This window comes from Euprymna scolopes, chromosome 45 (genome assembly GCF_053919585.1).
Source record: "Euprymna scolopes isolate OS-2025 chromosome 45, ASM5391958v1, whole genome shotgun sequence".
Classification (NCBI taxonomy): Eukaryota; Metazoa; Mollusca; class Cephalopoda; order Sepiida; family Sepiolidae; genus Euprymna; species Euprymna scolopes.
Genome location: NC_136526.1, coordinates 65,244,022 through 65,265,201, shown reverse-complemented (window position 1 = coordinate 65,265,201; position 21,180 = coordinate 65,244,022). Strand labels below are relative to the sequence as shown.

At 31.9% G+C, this 21,180-nt stretch overlaps 1 protein-coding gene across 2 annotated transcripts in view; it reads left to right on the top strand.

Moving 5' to 3' along the window:
• Positions 1–21,180, top strand: part of LOC145269851 (calcium-independent protein kinase C-like) — a 323,130-nt gene that overhangs the window by 73,909 nt on the left and 228,041 nt on the right. The window lies entirely within an intron of this gene.

The following is a 21,180-nucleotide window of genomic DNA, read 5'->3' as shown; positions in this document are numbered from 1 at the left end:
TCTATTCGCAATCTTCAAGGTGTTCATATCTCGTGAAAATACAATTTCCTCCAATTTTCCATAAAAATTAATTTTAGCTATAAATAATTTTCCACATCGATGAATTTTCGTAATTTTTGGATAAATTATTTCGGCATGACAAGTAAGTATCGTTGTTTTTGCTTAAAAACCCACATATTTCCACATAGTCGATAGATCGATTTTTTTTTAACAAGCACCGATCGATTTTTTAAACGTGGTTTTAAGCAAAAACAACAGCACTTACTTGTCATGTCGAAAATAGTAATATATCCAAAAATTACGAATGTTCATTGAAAAGAAATACTACTGTTGTGTTTTAGTAAAAAAAAAAAAAAAAAAAATTGTCTATCTCTATAGGCTACAAATATCAGAAGCCATTCGATGCCTCCGTTCAGTCTTGAAAGACAAAAGATACCCTCTGTAGGGGCAGATGTGATCATGAGGCAAAGGTTGCGCAATCTCCACCCACACCTCTTCTGAATCGGCACTGTTCGAGCCTAGTGGCATGGAAAAATCCAGAACAACTAGAAACAATGCCGAGATAAGCGGAGAGCACATACAGCACCTGGAAGTTCCAAATGGTCACCCATTTAGTATTGACCAGGTTCATTGTTGCTTAACTTCGGTGATCGAGCAGGAACCCGTGTGTCAACGTGATTATGCCATATGTGATCGGAAGCTATTACAGTTGTGAAAAAGGAGATAAGTATGTCCCCTGTATTCGCATTCTCCAAAGTTGTTCATGTCTAGTGAAAATGTAATTTTCCCCAATTTTCCATAAAAATTAATTTTAATTATAAATAATTTTCTACTCGATGAATTTTCGTAATTTTTGGATATATTACTATTTTCGACACGACAAGTAATTATTGTTGTTTTCTTTGCTTAAAACAACATATTTTTAAAGAATCAATGTGTCGACTCTATCTTAACAAACACAAAAAAAATGGCATTTAGTTTGCAATTCTTTTATAGCATATAGTGCTTGTTCAGAATTCAACCTAATTAAAAAGAAAAAACACGTCACGGAAGAAAAATGTCATATTATAAAAATCACGTAAATCGATCAACTAGTTTTTATTTTAACTAATAAAATCAAATTTTATGAGGATGCAAGACACTGTGTCTTGATCCGCCGTGTTTAATAAGTAAAGGGAGACAACTGAATTTGTGACGATGCAGAAGAATAAGCGACGCAAAGTGGTGTCAGATGAAAAATAAAATATTTTTCAAAAAAAAATTTTAAGAAAATGAATTAATAAAAATTTCATTAATATATATATTTTTTTAAACTAAAATCAAATTCGAAACAATGAAATCAATTTATTTAATCAATTTATTTAAAAAAACAAAAACAAAAAACAAAAAAAAATCTCTATTATGTATGTACTTATCACGAAATGAAGACGTCATATTCCAAAAATCATACTTGGTGATGCTTTTTTCTCTTCCCTGCAACTTCTTTCCCACAGAAGAGACGCTTCTTTCTTAGAATTGCACACCTGTGGAATTCTCTTCCTTTTCCTTGCTTTCCAGATGATCATCGTTTTCAAGTCCAACGTAAACAAATTCTTGTAGAGACCCCCCCCTTAAGTGATCCAATTTACCAAATGTCCACTACTAACGATTACTACGATATTTTCCCATCGGCTACTGTACACCTAAGAAAAATGCAATTTTACCCAATAATTTTCTACTCAATGAATTGTCATAATTTTTGGACATGACAAGTGCGTGATATTGTTTTTGCTTAAAAGGACATATTTTTAAAAAAATCGAGCTGTCGACTCTATCTTAACAAGCACCGAAAAAAATATACCTACAAAAAATAAATGCTACCAAAGGCAAGATGAGTTACTCTTCAGCCTACCTGGATAGGTTTTGTGTTTTAACTTATTTTAAAGTGTTTTTGTTTTTACTTAAAAAAAATAAATAAAACGTAGTGTAAAATCGTTCGAGTTAGAACGAAAAACAAGATGGCAGTCATGTCTCATTTGAACCTTGATAATCGCTTAAAATCGAAAATTAAACATTACATTTTTGCCTAATTGTTGGCATTTATTGGGTGCATTTCTTCTATCTGTATTTTGTTTAATTTTCGATTTTTGAGTGATTACCGAGGCTCGACTATGTTTCTTGTGTGTGTGTGAAAGAGAGAAAGAGAGTTCCTTATCGACTCGGAAACAGTTGGGCAGTTTAATTGTTATGACCTTCCATTTCTTGTAATAAATAATTTTACCAAAAATTCTCCATAAGTTTTGGCTTCAGTTTCGATTATAGCTGAAAGAACTCAAGTCATATATATAACTAGATGGATAGACAAACAGATAGATACTATTATTACAGTTATGTATACGTGTGTGTTACATAAACTTATGCGTGCGTACTATTACGTGTATATGTACTTGTGTGTGTGTGTGAGAGAGAGTTCCTTATCGACTCGGAAACTGTTGGGCAGATTTTTTTTTTTTTTTTTTTTTTGCACATGAAGGTTTTTAATGTATCTGTGAGTTTACATGGGTTTTGTATCAAAATGTGTCCGATAAATATTGAAAATCAATAATCAAAAAGATCCGATTAAAGAAGGAAGTCAGATTTTGACTAAAGTTAACACCTTTATACAACCTAACATCACAAGTGCATTTGAGAAGTTTTATCATCGCACAAGCAGAAAGGCCCAGCCTATAAAATCAACTGTAGATTCTTTTATAAGACAGGGGCGCTTTCGTAATGAATGTTTCTTTTTCGATCACAATTGAACCATGATACTTGACTTTTGCATGTTTAACATTAATTCAAGTGATTGTGTAAAAATAATTACATAAAATCAACAATTGGTTCTTTGATAAGATAGTGTCGCATTTAAAATTAATGTTTCTATTTAGAGCACAATTAAACCTTGATACTTGACCTTTGCATTTTAAACTTGAAGTGAAGCCATTATTTACAGATAATTTTATACAATCAACAGCAGATTCTCTACAGTGCAATGTAAACTAGTATTTATCGTGGAGTAAGTCACTGGGAAGGCATGTGAAATTTCTTCCCGATATACTGTTAGGAGAGGGCTCCATAACTAGAGCAGGCAATGAATCTTTTTAATGGTGGATGCTCTGACGAACTACAACCCCTTATACCCCTTCGACGTAAATACTCCTGACAAACCTGATAAGCAGCAAAATCCCACCCCTTCACAGTAGAAATCCCTAGATGTAAGAAAGTCTTCTACTCTAATAGTTTCTTCACCAGAACCGCTAGACTTTAGAACTCCCTTCCGGGTTCCTGTTTCCCCAACTGTACTGACATTCAGAAGTTCAAGTGTAATGTAAACAGACATCTTGCTGCCCAACTCCCCACATATTTAATTAAAAATTGGTCAAGTTCAATGATTTCGATGACAATGAAAGTATGGAAAGGTGGAAAATTTGTTGATCCTCATTCAGTCCTGGACATCGGGTCTCCCTGCTAGTACATTACTAAACAACAAATCATTTCCATTAAAAGCCCAGTTAGTATTATGCATCTAAAATTGGGAAAATCAGTTTTCAGTAGCAATTCAAATTCGGTGGTCATTTGAATATTTGGTCTACAGACTTGAAACTTGATATATAGGGTATTTGGACATCGGGAACACTTTGGATTTGGTTTTAGCCTAAGAGGTAAAAATTGAAAAACGCTTTTGATTTGGTTTTAGTCCGAGTCAAAATCGAAAAACACTTTTGATTTGGTTTTAGTCCGAGTCAAAATCGAAAAACGCTTTTGATTTGGTTTTAGTCCGAGTCAAAATTGAAAAACGCTTTTGATTTGGTTTTAGTCCGAGTCAAAATTGAAAAACGCTTTTGATTTGGTTTTAGTCCGAGTCAAAATCGAAAAACGCTTTTGATTTGGTTTTAGTCCGAGTCAAAATCGAAAAACGCTTTTGATTTGGTTTTAGTCCGAGTCAAAATTGAAAAACGCTTTTGATTTGGTTTTAGTCCGAGTCAAAATTGAAAAACGCTTTTGATTTGGTTTTAGTCCGAGTCAAAATTGAAAAACACTTTTGATTTGGTTTTAGTCCGAGTCAAAATCGAAAAACGCTTTTGATTTGGTTTTAGTCCAAGGGGTCAAAATCGAAAAACACTTTTGATTTGGTAGTCCAAGGGGTGAAAATCGAAAAAGAAAAACGGTTAAGCTTAGCAGGAGTAAATTGACTAACTTCTGAGCATGGCTACACGTACAGTTTTAACTTGAACTAGATTAATTTCTAGCCGTTTTTATTCATTTAGTGATAGCTCAAACAGTAATGATGAATGCTGAATAACGACTGGAACATTGAATGTTTTGATTTCAATTTCAGCTGATGGCACCAAAGTCATATTTTAACTTTTAAAATCATTACTATATAAATTGGGTACAATATAATAATCAGTAGAGGATTTGTTCTATAATAATAATAAATATGTAATCTGCATGAAGTAAAATATCATATTTAAGCGTATTTTACAGCCGGGCATTGCCGCGTGGCCTACTAGTTATTAATAAATATCTGGTTATTCTGAAAAACAGCCAAGTTCATTTTCCTATTTTAAAACTGAACATTAATAAGAAGGGATTTTTCCAGTGCGTGTTTGGCTAAATTGTCATGAAGGAACGATTTTTTGCTACCCCTCCCTGTAGAAAACCGCCCAGTTGAGGGTGAAGGAATTAATGTTTTTAGCCAATTTTTCGATATTTGTTGTCCGAAGGGTTGAGCTTCAAAATGATACCGATCTCGTGAAAATCTGTCGCCTCTGTCGAAAATGTTTGCGAGACATGCAAACATACATACATACATACATACATACATACATACATACATACATTTAAACATACAGGTGAGATTTATATCATAGAAGATTAAGATTAACAAAAACGACAAAACTATTTTACTATTTTTTTCTCCTTCTTTTCTGGTCACGACCTTTAAACATTACGCCGTATCCTACTGCAGGCAATATGAACTCGGTAAATACATTTAGTACATTGCAAAGGCTACTGCAAAGAAGGTGGGTTCCCTCTATCGTGCTAGAAGACTACTCACCTCTGAGAGTATCCTGTACCTCTACAAACCCACCATTCACCCATGCGTGGAGTATTGTTGTCACATCTGAGTTGGTGGATCTATCACTATCCTCTCCCTCTTGCTTGGGGTCCAAAACAAGGTCTCCAATCTAATAGGTCCCACTTTGTCAACTAAGCTTTAACCCCTGTCCCATTGTAGCAATCTGTAAGTATTTTAATGGAATGTGCTCTGATGAACTCGTTGCACTTGTGCCCCTTGCCGCACATATCCCTGACAAACCCGCTTAGCAACAAAATCACACCCCTTCATTGTTGAGGTCTCCAAATGCCAGAAAGCTTTCTATTCTAATAATTTCTTCCCTTAAACAGCTAGACTTTGGAATTCGCTTCTTGCTATCTGCATTCCTGACTGGACTGATATACAGAAGTTTAAATGTAATGTAAACCAACATCTTGTTAATCTTTCCTAGGCATGGTCTCAAATATTAGTCTCTTACGCCCAAGTGGCGATATGCCTTGCTAAGGGTGAACATGAGTAAAATAAAAATCGATCTGTCACCTTTTTTTCAATAAGTAAAAAATTTTCTATAAACATTAAAAACAGTTTTATGTTTTTTGGGGGTGTTTTTTTTTGTTAAATATTATTAATGTATATATTATTATTAATACATATTATCAAATTAGGGGTGATTTCAAATGAAAATAAGAGTTTCGTTTTTGATAAACACGGCATCAGGTCTACCATTTAACTTATCCATATAATATTGTCATATTTCAAGCGTGTTTTTTTTTTTTCTCAAATTTACGTGTATAATACTAAATGTATTTTAAGTGAAAATGAGTCCTTATTCAGTAATAAATAACGAAAACAACAACGTAAAACTAATTGAAAGCGCCTAAACATTTTTTTTTTTTTTTTTTTTTTTTTTTTTTTTTGCGTTCTTCCATGGCCGCGATCTTTATAAACTGCCTGCCTGCTTCCCACCGGACTACAACTTGGATGTCTTCAAGTCCAACGTTAACAAATTCCTAATGAACCGCCCCCTTAATAAACACTTCATCAAACCTCCACACTAACGTAATGTACTTGCAATAACCCTTATCCCCGAGTGGCTTCCGGGCCTTGATAAGTGGTGATCACTGTGTAAAAAAAGAAAAAAAAAACTGGCCTGAACAGAATCACGGAGAGCTAGAAACATGACTACTTCTGCAGTATACAGATAGTGCTATATATTTGATTTCTTTATTCTAGCTTACGGTATCGTTTGTTTATTAAATTGTTGGATGAAAATGATAATATAGAACAATTACAAAACGTCTTCTCTTCCGATGTTAAGAACGGCTTTCTAAAAAAAAACAAAAAAAAAACGGTCTGTATTCTGCATAAGTATCCGAATTATTTATACTGAAGATTTTTACCCGGTCATGGCTGATGGAACAAGAGAAACGTTTGAAAATCAGGCATTTTGCAGCATAGATAACAAAACAAACAAACAAACAGGTCAAAAACAAATGTTATCAAAAAGCAAATAAGCTATTATTCTACCTACATGGGTATTTTTTTTCTTTTTTTTTTTTTTGCGGTTTGACTTATTTTAAAGCGTTTATTTACTTTATTTGTTCATTAAATTATTAGGAGAGAGAGAGAGAGAGAGAGAGAGAGAGAGAGAGAGAGAGAGAGAGAGAGAGTACACGTAATAGTTACAAAACGTCTCCCCTCCCGATGTTAAGAACTGGTTTTTTCAATAATGACGTTATCCGCACGGTCCGTATTCTGCCTAAGTACCGAAACCTGTATTGAGAGAAGGAAAGGGAGACATGAAAATGCCTTTTGGTTCTCATTTTGATAATGTCGACTTTGTTGCTAGTACTTGAATTCAATCGTCACTCGAGATGCCAAAGAGAGAGAGAGATGAAGAAAAATGTTTCACTAGAATGGACTACGCCATCATCGCCGCCTTAGTTGCACAGTACCTGGCTGCTGCTGCTTGGCCGGTTAGCTTGATGCTGCCCCTACCCCACCACTCTTGGCTACCAAGGAATTGGGGAGGACGGGCGAGGGAGAGGGAGTCAGTTGGTGAGTTGGCACTTGCAAAAGGGCTGCTTGAGGGTGAGGTGGGGATCATCGGTGAGGGATGCTTCGATCATATGAAAAGAGTGCTCTAATGTTTTCGAGAAATCATTGCTATTTTTTTTTTCTTGCTAATTTCTTTTTTCTTTCTTTTACGTCTTTTTTTTATTTGAAATTTCCCTTTTTGACATTTTTTTTTCATTCATTCCACAATTTTTTTTTCATTCATTCCACAATTTTTTTTCATTCATTCCACAAATTTTTTTCCATTCATTCCACAATTTTTTTTCATTCATTCCACAATTTTTTTTCATTCATTCCACAATTTTTTTCATTCATTCCACAATTTTTTTTCATTCATTCCACAATTTTTTTCATTCATTCCACAATTTTTTTTCATTCATTCCACAATTTTTTTTCATTCATTCCACAAATTTTTTTCATTCATTACACAATCTATTTTTATTAATTACTCCGTTTTTTTATTCATTCCACAATTTTTTCATTTATTCCTCCATTTTTTTCATTCATTCCTCCATTTTTTCATTCATTCCTCCATTTTTTTCATTCATTCCTCCATTTTTTTCATTCATTCCTCCATTTTTTCATTCATTCCACAATTTTTTAATTCATTCCACAATTTTTTAATTCATTCCTTCATTTTTTAATTCATTCCTTCATTTTTTCATTCATTCCACAATTTTTTTTCATTCATTCCTTCATTTTTTTCTTTCATTCCACAATTTTTTCATTCGTTCCTCCATTTTTTCATTCACTCCTCAATTTTTTTCATTCATTCCATCATTTTCTCATTCATTCCACAATTTTTTTTTTCATTCCTCTATTTTTTCATTCATTCCTCTATTTTTTCATTCATTCCTCTATTTTTTTTCATTCATTCCATCATTCTTTTCATTCATTCCATCATTTTTTCATTCATTCCACAATTTTTTCATTCATTCCTCCATTTTTTCATTCATTCCTCCATTTTTTTCATTCATTCCTCCATTTTTTTTCATTCATTCCACAATTTTTTTTCATTCATTCCTCCATTTTCTTCATTCATTCCTCCATTTTTTTCATTCATTCCTCCATTTTCTTCATTCATTCCTCCATTTTCTTCATTCATTTCTCCATTTTTTTCATTCATTCCTCCATTTTCTTCATTCATTTCTCCATTTTCTTCATTCATTCCTCCATTTTTTTATTCATTCAAAATTTTTTCATTTATTCACTTTTTACTATTAATCACTAAATTTTCTATTTTTTATTATTATATTCTCTTTCATTCTAAAATTTTGTATTTTTTCAAAAAGAACCTGAGTGTGTATATATATATATATATATATATATATATATATATATATATATATATACAATGGGGAAAGACGTGGCTGGTTACTTTTAATGCATCTAAAACCAAGCTTTTATCTTTACATCATCAATGCTCTGATCCCCATCTGGCATCAATTGAAATGAATGGCTCTCGTGTTGGGGAGGCCTCATGTTTTGACAAGCTTCTGGGCTTGATCTTCACTCCTGATCTTAAATGGAACACATACATTAAATCTGTTGCCAAGGCCGCTGGAAAAATGGTGGGATCCTTGTATCGATCCAGTAGATATCTCACTGCTTATGAAATTCTCTATCTATATGAGCCAGGTACGTCCTAGGATGAAGTACTGTTGCCACATTTGGGCAGGAGCTGCTAGAAAGGATTTATCCTGCCTTGATAGAGTTAAAAATAGACTTCATAGCCTCGTAGAGGATGTCCTTTTCTCTTCCCTGCAACCTCTTTCTCACAGAAGAGATGTTGCGAGTTTGTCTCTGCTTTATCATTATTTTCATAGCAAGTGCTCGGCTGAGCTCCAATCTATGGTCTCTCCTCACCAAACTTTCACAAGAAACACTTGTCTAGCAGAAAACACTATCAATAATTTCCCCCACTCTTTATCTATGCCTAAATCAAAACGTAGATTCCATGAACAAAGCTTCTTTCTTAGAACTGCACGCCTGTGGAATTGTCTTCCGTTTTCCAGCTGACTACAGTATGGTTGTGTTCAAGTCTAACGTAAACAAGTTTTTGATGAGCCGTTCCATATAAGTTAAGAAATTTACCGAATTTCCATTACTAACGATTACTATATTGTCCAATTGTCTACTGTACACTCTTTAACCCTTATCCTCGAGTGGCTTCTTGGCCTTGATAAGTGGTGATGCCCATGTAAATTTCACAGAAAGTTAATTTATATGTCTGGCAGTGTTCTTAGATATGTTTTGTAAGGAAATGCATCTGATAAGTATCGAAACTAAAAAAATCCGATCTTGTTCTCTTATAAATAAAAAGAATTTTTACAGGCAAATATTTTACATTACATCGGCATAACCTTGGCCGGTGTAATGTAAAATATTCCCCTGTAAAAATTCATTTTTATCTATAAGAGAAGAAAGACTATTTTTAAGATCGTCAAACCCAAATATCAGCTGACATGATATTGTAAACAAACACAGAGGACATAAAGAAATCAGCAAATTATACTTGTAGCAATGCTAGAATTTAATAGTTAAGGCATTAAGTGAAACCGCAATTTATTATAGTCATAAATTGCCAAATAAAAAAAAAAAATGAAAAAATAATGGATATGTAAAAAAAAAACTAATAAATTTTCTATATATAAATACTGTTATTTATATTAGTTTGAAGTTTACCATTGCGTATATCAGTTAAGCACTACATCTCTTTGTTTTCATTAATATATATATATATATGTGTGTGTGTGTGTGTGTGTGTGTGTGTGTGTGTACAGGGTGAACCAAAAAAAAACAAAAGCTAAATGGAGGCTATCTAGAACATATGCTGTAGAACGCAGAAAAAAAGGCCAAAGACTCTAGTGTTTTAATGTGATGTTTCGAATATAATAAACTAGTTATGACCAAAGTTTCATTTCGTTCGGACAAAACACTAAGAAACTGGGCCTAATTAGAATTGGGCCCGTTTTTTGGAGGGAGGAGGGGGGGGTCACCCTGTTAGTGTTAGGACGATTAATTGGAATCCTGAATCTGAAAAGTCAATACTTTTTGGGATACTGGAATCAGAAAAATTTGTGTCTATTTTCCAATGCAAAAAAAAAAACGATTTCTTTAATTATCTTTTTCAATTTGTTTCAAACAAAATCTTCCACTGTTGCCAGTAATAATTAAATAATAAATATTTATTGATTTTAAACTACCAGTAAAATTAAAATCTATAAATCCCCCCCCCCCCCCACGGGCGTATTTTTACGTTTGGGAAAATATATGCATATTTAACACGTTTTTACGGTAATCGTGAGAAAAAAATAACAACTTTATGGTTAAATATTTAGAGGTTTCTAAAGAATCAGAATTGGTAACTGTATCGGAATCTGGAAATTACTACAGAATTGCTAATTGTATCGGAATCGGGAAAAATATTGGAACCGTCCCATCACTAATATATATATATATATATATATATATATATATATATATATTAGCATTTACTAGTATATATATATATATATATATATATATATATACTAGCGTTGCCCGGGTATTTGGAGGTGTATGTGGAGCAAAAAAAAAAAAAACGGTCAATTTTTTTAACTTTGACTCCTATTATGACCCCTTAAAATTTATTGTTTTGGGCTCAAATCAAATTATTAATTTAGATCCATGCCCAAGGAACCTATATCTAAAATTTCAAGTGTGTAGACCCAAAATTGTCGGAGGAGTTTGGTAGAGTTCTCAAAGGTCAAATCGTTGAACTTTGACCTCTTAATCGCCAAATTTCTGGCCGAAAACCAATCACATTAATTTTCCAAAATCTCAGTACCCTGTATATCTTAAATTTCGAGTCTGTAGATTGAAAATTGACAGAGTTATTGTGTAGGGAAATGTACACACACAGACAGACAGACAGACACTTTCACTTTTATATATATATATATATATATATATATATATATTAGAGCTTGAACCTCGAACCATTGGTTCTATAGTCGGCTGAGTATATCGTTACACTACAGGCCCCTGCTGTTATTGTTTACTATTTCTTATCGCTTTTAAAGTTATTTTGTTGTTGATTTTTTTTTTTTTTTTTTTTTTTTTAGCGATAATAAAATATTCGGTATTAACGTCTCCTACCTAAGAGATCAAGGAATTAGTTTTCCCTAAGAAATATTGTCCTATTTTTATAATGTGAACAAGTAAAAATATATATATATATATATATATATATATATAGTCTATATTATATATATATATATATATATATATAGTCTATATTATATATATATATATATATATATATAGTCTATATTATATATATATATATATATATAGTCTATATTATATATATATATATATATATATATATATATATATAGTCTATATTATATATATATATATATAGTCTATATTATATATATATATATATAGTCTATATTATATATATATATATATAGTCTATATTATATATATATATATATAGTCTATATTATATATATATATATATATAGTCTATATTATATATATATATATATAGTCTATATTATATATATATATATATAGTCTATATTATATATATATATATATATAGTCTATATTATATATATATATATATATAGTCTATATTATATATATATATATATAGTCTATATTATATATATATATATGTAGTCTATATTATATATATATATAGTCTATATTATATATATATATATGTAGTCTATATTATATATATATGTAGTCTATATTATATATATATGTAGTCTATATTATATATATATATATATATATATAGTCTATATTATATATATATATAGTCTATATTATATATATATATATATATATAGTCTATATTATATATATATATATATATATATTATATATATATAGTCTATATTATATATATATATATATATATATATAGTCTATATTATATATATATATATATATATAGTCTATATTATATATATATATATATATATAGTATATATATATATATATAGTCTATATATATATATATAGTCTATATTATATATATATATATATATATATATAGTCTATATTATATATATATATATATATATATATATATGGTATTTATCTTTATTTTACTTTTTAAAACAGTAGTCGATCTACATGTGTTTCGCTGCTCTACAGCTCATCAGCATAGTTTGACTATATTAGGACTCGAACCTCGAACCATAATATATCTATCTGTGCGTATATGTATATATGATGATTGCAACGTCTTGTCAATCGAGTGCCACTCCCTCAGACACTGAGTCCATGAGCCCAAAAATGGCTTCTTCTTTTTTTTTTTTAGTCCTACCAGTGAATTCACACGCTCAAGCAGGCAAGACACTGAAGACGGTCATCGAGATCAATTATTACATGCTTCCAGCATTTCAAGCCTCCACGCGTCACAAATTTTCCATCACCACAGGACCATTTTTATAGACAAATGCCTGAGGGAGTATCTATACACAGATGATGTTACAGAGTCTTAGCTTTGTATGACAGCGAAGTCTCTCTCTTGATTCAAAATGTTGAGATCCAGCAACAAGCAAGAGCAAGATAGCCAGTAACAAGTTAAACTGCAGACCAGCTTAATGCGGGTACTGGTGTCCCGCTTTATGGTTTTTTAAATCAGAGATTTGCTTCTCCTAGAAAGGTTACCTTCACCACGGTTTATGGGAGTCCTCTCCACCCCAACACACACACACACACACACACACACATACATACACACACAAACACAGATGGTGCTAGTTGGACTTTGACCCCGAAAAAGAGTTCATTCGCCCTTTGAAAGGTCTTGTTTTTAATCCTTCACGGAGACTAGCCACCCTCCTCACAAAACAAGTCTGGTGGGGGAACCAGTTTAGTAACCAGTAAAGATCGTTGTCAACATCCGATGACTGGCCACAAGGTCATCATTTTCAAGACTCTCGCCGCCAAAAAATTTCTTAAACCAGCATTGTGCTGTGCTTCAGCAGTAGTTCCTGGGCCAACCACTTTGTTAGTATTACGAACTGTTTCAGCAGCTTTTCGGCCTAGCTTGAATTGAAATAAAAAAAATTGTGCAAATTTGCTTTTTTTTCCGTCTTGTATTCAACGTTTTGAAAAGAAGACCTAATTGTTTTAAAACCATTATAATTTGAACGATTCGATTACGGAAAAAAAATGCTCTTCAAAATGATATCTAAAGTAAAGGTGCTATAACAAAAACTTATTTGAAAATACATCATTTTAAATTAAAATTTTAAATTCCACCAGAACCTTCTTGTCAACCTAATATTTAAAAAAAAAAATTTTTTATTACATTTTCACCCCAAACAAGGCACATTGCCACTTTGATCTAAAGGGCTACTATCAGGAACCTAAATTGCAGGGGTACTATGTAGGGAGTTTAGCAGCAACATGTTTGTTCACATTACATTTGAACTTCTGTGTGTCAGTACAATTGGGGAAGCAGGAAACCGAAAGAGAATTCTAAAGTCCTACAGTTCTGGGGAAGAAACTATTAGAGTAAAAGGCTTTCTTACATCTAGGGATCTCAACTGTGTAGGGGTGGAACTTCGCTGCTTGTCGGGTTTGTCAGGGGTATTTTCGTCGAGGGGGGTACAAGTTAGGTGTAATAGAGTTAGTGTCAAATAATTAGTATCTGCTTTGAAGTTACACTCCTCTGAATAGGATTTAGATTGGAAGATGTGATTACGTTTTGAAAGGAGGTATGTATGAGTATGAGTTATAACTTTGAGATTAATATCTACTAGGGAAAAAAGATCAAATATGGTTTTTGGATTAGTAACTCATTAGAAAATTATAGTATAAGGGTTAGGATGTGTTTCGAAATGTGCTTAGGTGTTAGTTTTCATATAAAGATAATCACCAGTACGTTTCCCGTTTAAGTGAAAGAAATGTAGTTTGCTAGTTAATATAGACCACTTATAGTCTGGGCACAAACTGTTTGCTAGTTAATATAGACCACTTATAGTCTGGGCACAAACTGTTTGCTAGTTAATATAGACCACTTATAGTCTGGGCACAAACTGTTTGCTAGTTAATATAGACCACTTATAGTCTGGGCACAAACTGTTTGCTAGTTAATATAGACCACTTATAGTCTGGGCACAAACTGTTTGCTAGTAAATATAGACCACTTATAGTCTGGGCACAAACTGTTTGCTAGTTAATATAGACCACTTATAGTCTGGGCACAAACTGTGGCTAATAGGTATTTATTTTATAGTTATTCTATAGAGTATGAATATAGGTTAAGCTAATGCATGCCTTAGCAATAGAATTCTGTAGATGTTTAGTATTGATTTTAAAAGGTCAGCCTCCTATTGTTTAGGACCGAAAGCTAAAATCCCCCTCCCAAGGTCCGTGCAAAGTATGTGATTTTATATCAGCTTGGGGAGAAGAGCAATTGTTTTTTCGCCCACTTGGAATAGGAGAGATGATATTTATATGAAAGGAACTTTGTGTGTGAGTTTGCTCTCTGTTGATTCTGCAACAGTTGGTCTAGCCGCTCAACTCCCTACTTAGTACCACTGCAACTTATGTTCCCGATTGTAGTCCTCTACATCAAAGTGGCACTGTGCCTTGTTTGGGATGAAAATGGAATAAAAAATTAAATAAATAAAAAAAATTAAAATTTTGCTTAAAAAATATTAATAAGATATATATATATATCCCTTTTTTCATAAAAATTTTGCTTAAAAAATATTAATAAGATATATATATCCCTTTTCTCATAAAAATTTTGCTTAAAAAATATTAATAAGATATATATATCCCTTCTCATAAAAATTTTGCTTAAAAAATATTAATACGATATATATATATCCCTTTTTCTCATAAAAATTTTGCTTAAAAAATATTAATAAGATTATATATATATATCCCTTTTTCTCGTAAAAATATATCCCTCTTTCTCGTAGATACATGGGAACAGAGAAACGTAAGCGTACCTAACTCTATAGATATCTATATCCAATATCACTTAGTCTGTTTGTCTGTCTGTCCGTGTCACTTTTTCTCAGAAACTACTGAGCCGATCTGGCTGAAATTTTGTATGAACCTTTGTGATGATAAAGTGCACTGATTAAAAGGGATTCGTCATCACAATAGCACATTTAATGTAGACTACCCTGGGTGCCCGGCGTTGCCCGGGTGTTTGGAAGTATGTGTTGAGCAAAACAAAAGAAAAAAAAACAACAAAAAAAGTGGTAGTAGGCAGGCAGGCTCGAACCCGTACCGCAAAGGAGAAAAAGAATGTGAAAAAAAAAGTGACGTCTTTGCCATTGCATCCATTGCCAAACCGGAAGTGGCAAAGGTTTAAATTAAGGCTAATCAATCAAAAGGAGAGGATAGTGTTTAAAAATATTGATGAAAAAAGTGACCCCCTTCCTGTAGAAAAGTGCCCAGTTGAGGGCAAAGAAATTAATGTTTTTAGCTAACCCAAGTTTTTGATATTTGTCGTCCGAAGGATTGAACTTCAAAACGATACCAATATTGTGAAAATCCGTTACCTATGTCGAAAGTTTTAGGCAGACATACAAACATGCATACATTTAAACAGACAAGTGAGATTTATACTTAGACTGAAATTTTGTATGGACCTTTGTTATGACAAAGTGCAGCGGACTAAGTATTATGGTATCTATTCGATGCACATTTAGGGATTAATAGGGGTTAGCATTTAATGCAATAATTGAGCACAGATTTGACCATATTCAATCATCAATTTGTTTTGAAGCACTCATTGTAAGTCATCAGATTTGATGAAAGCAACCATTTATTAAGTCGCCTGACGAGGACTTCTGGTTTTAATCAACCATTTGTCCAAAACACTAGCATCTCCAATATTGCAACCATGTAAATTTGTTAATATCAATAAAAATATATTTTGCTCTTCTTCAATAAAAGTTTTATTGAGCACTCTTAATAATCTCGTTAAATCCATCAGTTATCATTCTTGAATACTTTAAACCATATATATATATATATATATATATATATATATATATATATATATATATAGGAGCAAACAGTTAATAAAACGTTAAAAAAACACTTTGAAAAAGAGTTAAAAACATATTTAATCTGAAAAGAAATCACTTGATAAGTGGATAGTCCTTAATCCGCGGAGTTTTGAAAAAATACTTTCCTTCTCATCAGAGGGTAGGAATTAACAAAATGAGGGATCAGGTTTTGCATACAAAATTTTATATATATATATATATATATATATATATATATATATAGTTTTAACAAAAACCAAAACTTCAAAGAATGGGTTTATAGCAACAAATAGTGTATTTCGTCGTTAGTTACAATTGTTTCAAGACTATTCAGACAAATTCAAACATTATGTCGTTTGAAAATTTCTCAGTAAAATTCGGAATACTACAAATAAGTCATATATATATAAAGTATCGGCTGAAAAGAGCTTGATATGGGTATCTAGAACGGTCCCCTACTATCAGGTTTGAAACCGACGGTACTGATGACTTGTCTTATCTAAACTTTCTGTAAATAAAAACATAAATAATACGCTCTTCCTTTCAGAATTTTTCCTTATAATAGAGCACTATGCTAGAATCTTTTTTTCCAAAAAATATATATTAAAGTGGCCTGGGACAACAGAAGCAACAAAACTAAAGCTGGTCTGCCAGGACACTATATATATATATAAATGTAGGCAAATTTGGGTATATTTTATTGGTTTGAAAATATAGGGTTTTTTTTTTTTGTTTTTTTATCAATTGTCATAAAATTTTAACCATAGAATAATATTATAATCTTCGAAAAACCTACAAATTTTCATGTATTTTCGTCTCATAGAACCAAAGATATGAGCATTTCAATATTCAATTTGGCGATGAGTACTTTTTGTGGCAATTTTTATAAGTTCAAAATCTCTATGAATTAAACAAATGAAGGTTTGTTGGAAATCTAATGGCCTGAATTATATAGTGGGCTGTGTGACATTTGCCCTTAAGGTCGTACATTATTGTTTAAATAAATGGGGGATTACTTTTCTATTTTAATTTAACGTAAAATGAGCACCCACTTTATGACCGCTCCGGTTATAAAGTGGGTGTTTATTTTACGTTAAATTAATATAGAAAAGTAATCTCCCACTTTTTAAAACTATAATTTATTCATGTCATTGAAATTACTAGTTTCCTGGGTGTTGTTTTCGTTTTCAGCATCCTCGAAAACCTATATTATGGTTATTTTAAAGGATTTTTTGTGAGTGGAAAGATACTGCACTTTTAGCCAATATTTCAAGCAGTGTTATTTGTTTTCCTAGTTTTGCATATGAATTAGAAAATATCTAATATTTCCCCAGAACCTCTGGCCTGGATGGAGGGGAGACTAAAACTTTCTGCTATGGCTTCAAATGATCTGTAATAACAGTAAGGGGAGACTTGATTCCAAATATTTCTCAAATGTTATATCTCTCCTCTTTGGTTTCATACATAAAGTAAATTTCACAGTGTATAAAGATTATTTGATACTGGAGATATTTATAATCGTACTCTATTTCCAAAAGAGAGGAGATATTACATATGAGAAATATTTGGAATCAAGTCTCCCCTTGCTGTTATTTTAGATCATTTGAAGCCATAGCAACAAGTTTTAGTCTCCCCTCCATCAATGCCAGAGGTTTGAGATATATTTTTGTAGAAATATATTTTCTTATAATATATATCAATCCTTATTTAAGAAGCCCAATATAATTACAGAGAAACATAGAGAATAAATGACAAAAAACTATATTCAGAATTTCATCATGATGTTGACCATCTTATAATTTATTCCTTTAATTCAGTTAACACTTACAATTCGGGACAGTATCTGTTTCGTAGGGCAAAATCAATCACTTAATTATTATATCAATCAGTGAATCTATTATGCCCTTAACTCATCAGAAAAAATAGCAACAATCAATCCGTTAAAAGGAATTGAAGTGTGATTTGACATGATTAAAATCCGAAAATTGGAAGAGAAGCTGCAGTTACCTTTTTTTTTATTTTTCCATGATGCCATTTTGAATTTTCAATACTGTCAAGAATTGTATAAGTCAACTGAATTAAAGGAATAAATTATAAGATGGTCAACATCATGAATTTTGGAATATAACTTTTTGTTATTTATTTTTCTATCTATCTATCTATCTATCTATCTCTCTCTCTCTCTCTCTCTCTCTCTCTCTCTCTATATATATATATATATATATATATATATATATATATATATATATATATATATATATATATATATATATTAGTTAATGCTTACAGCATAAATATTTTATGTATTGGCTTGCTATTTTTATGTTTGTCCATGCCAGAGTGATGAAAATCTTGCAAAGGCATAATAACAATGAATAATTATATAATAAATATTTTTGTTAGGCCTCGCTCTGAGAAAGGGTCAGATTGTTAGGTGTCTGCGTGGAGGTGGGAATGGGGTTTGGGGAGCGGGGGGGAGGGGGCAGGATGAAAAAAAAAAAGATGAAGGTCACAACCACTTTATATACATACAAAGCCGCAAACACTGGCTATTATGTAGATAGTTGGGGGGGGGGAGGATGGGGAAGGAGTGCGGCTGGTGTTGTTATTGACCCCCATCCGCTCCCTCATCCTCCTCCGCAGATGCTGCTGCTGATGTATTTGCTAACAGTTGCAATAGTTTCCATCTTCATCAGTTCCTTATGACCATGAAAAAAAAGATGTCAGTTGCTTTTTAGTTGCTTTTGACACAGCAATCCTCGCCAGAAAAAAAAAAAAATGTTGATAAAATTCCGATTGTTTGCCGTTCAAATCTGGTGTTATTATTATTTAAATGTACTTTTTTTTTCTGGTGTCAGAGGAAAAACTTTCGGCAGCCTTGTAACTTCCGCTTCCTTTAGTTTTGTCCTTTAGTCCTCACATTCCATCATCGATGTTTCTGACAAAGGGGAAAGAATTCCTGTTTTCTGGATCGGAACCTATTCCATCTCAGCCAGCGTTGGGCTAAGATGTCAGATGGATAGAAAATACAGTCGTCAGAAGACCATTGTATTTTTTGTAGATTATTTTTGAAAATTATTTTTCATTTTTCTTTTTGTTTAGGTTTCTCTTTTTCTCTGCCTTAATCCTGCCACTAACCCTAAGTCTTGATGGCAATTACTCTTTTTTAATTCGTTTGGGTTATTTTATAGTTTCTTCCTTAAAACTGCTAGACTTTGAAATTCCCTTCCGGGTTCCTGCTTCCCCAACTGTACTGACATGCAGAAGTTCAAATGTAATGTCAACAGACATCTTGCTGCTCAAGTCCCTACATAGTATCTCTGCAATTATGTCCTAGATAGTAGTCCCCTACGTCAAAGTTGAACTGTAGTAGGGGGGGGGTAAAGGAGATTTTTTTTTTTTAATGGAGATCGGGGTGAAAATGTTAAAAAAAAAAAAAAAAAGATTAAAGAGTTTCTTTCTTTTTTTAATGGAGATCGCTCCAGACAATGCATGAAACCACTTAATATAAGTAGCTATAAAAATACTATTTCAAGGTAAAAAAAAAACTGCCTAACGCTAAATGTGAGATGGAAAAGGTCTAATCCAGAAAACGGCAATCTACTCCCCTTTGCCAGAAACCTTGATCATAGAAAGTGAGAACTAAAGGACAAAAATAAGGGAAGCGAAAGTTACAAGGCTGCCGGAACCTTTACCTCTGACATCGCTTTTGGCGAACTTCGAGTCACCCAATATTCGGTTTCGCTATCAAATTAATCCACTGTATTAATTTATGGTTTGATTTTTTTTTTTTTTTTAAGGATTTTTTTCTTGTCATTTTTATTTTGCAAATATTAAGGTGCAAGTCTACAAAGGAGCGGGTCCCAAATTCTGGCCTTGTTTGCATTTGTGTACAAGTACCACGTTTAGTTGACTTTTCAATTTTGACCCTAAAGCAGCTATTTTTACCGGCTAAAATCAAGCCGAATTTTTCTTTTTTTCCCCAGGTTCTTATCTCCTATCTGTAGACCAAAAATTGACAGAATAGTTTGATAGAGGCCGTTCCACACATAGTCACTTAATGATTGTATTGTTGTTGTCTCTTAGATGCAAATCCACTAACTCTTATGTTTATAAAAAGTGCTCAATGAACAAACAGAGCATAATTATAGTATATTTATTTATATTAACATTACTTGCTACATATGTACATGCATGTTTCAGCTGTTCTGAGTTGAGCAGAAATGTTTGCATATATGTAGCCAATAATGTTTGCAAAAATAAATACAGTGTGTGTGTGTGTGTGTATATATATATATATATATAATCAGGGCTCTCCGGACAAATTTATCTTTAGTTGACCTTTGACAACTAAATATTTTCGTTTACTAGTCAAATAGAAAGGTTACTAGCCAAACCTATATGATTTTTGGAATATGACATCTTCGTTCTTTGACGATTATGTACATAACAAAGTTTTTTCTGCATTTTTTATAAGTGTAATTCTAAATATACAACAAATTTTATGTTGATACTAATTTCTTCAGATATTTTTTTTAAGCCAGCCTTCATTAAAAAAAAAAAAGAAAAAAGAAAAGTAAATTGTTCTATTAAACTTTTATTGTTTAAATAATTTAACTTTGTTCGTTTTATTAAAAAAAAAAAAAAGTTGAAAAGATATTTTTCACTCAGTAGTGAGTTTTGGAAGATTGTCAGTGAAAGAAATACAATCGCCAAAAGATAAGCATTTCATTATTTCTAGTCGCCATTTTGAAGAATCACTCTCAAATGCGACCGTTTCACTCGTAATGTAGAGCCCTATATATATATATATATATATATATATATATATATATATATATATATATATATATGTACAGTGATGATCATATTTATTGGCACGGTAAAATAAAAGTTAAATTTTGTCTAATAAATTCTAAAAAAGGGATTAAATTAAAGAAAATAACAAAGTATATTATGTATTTTTAACTGGCCTTTCCGATGCAGCAATCG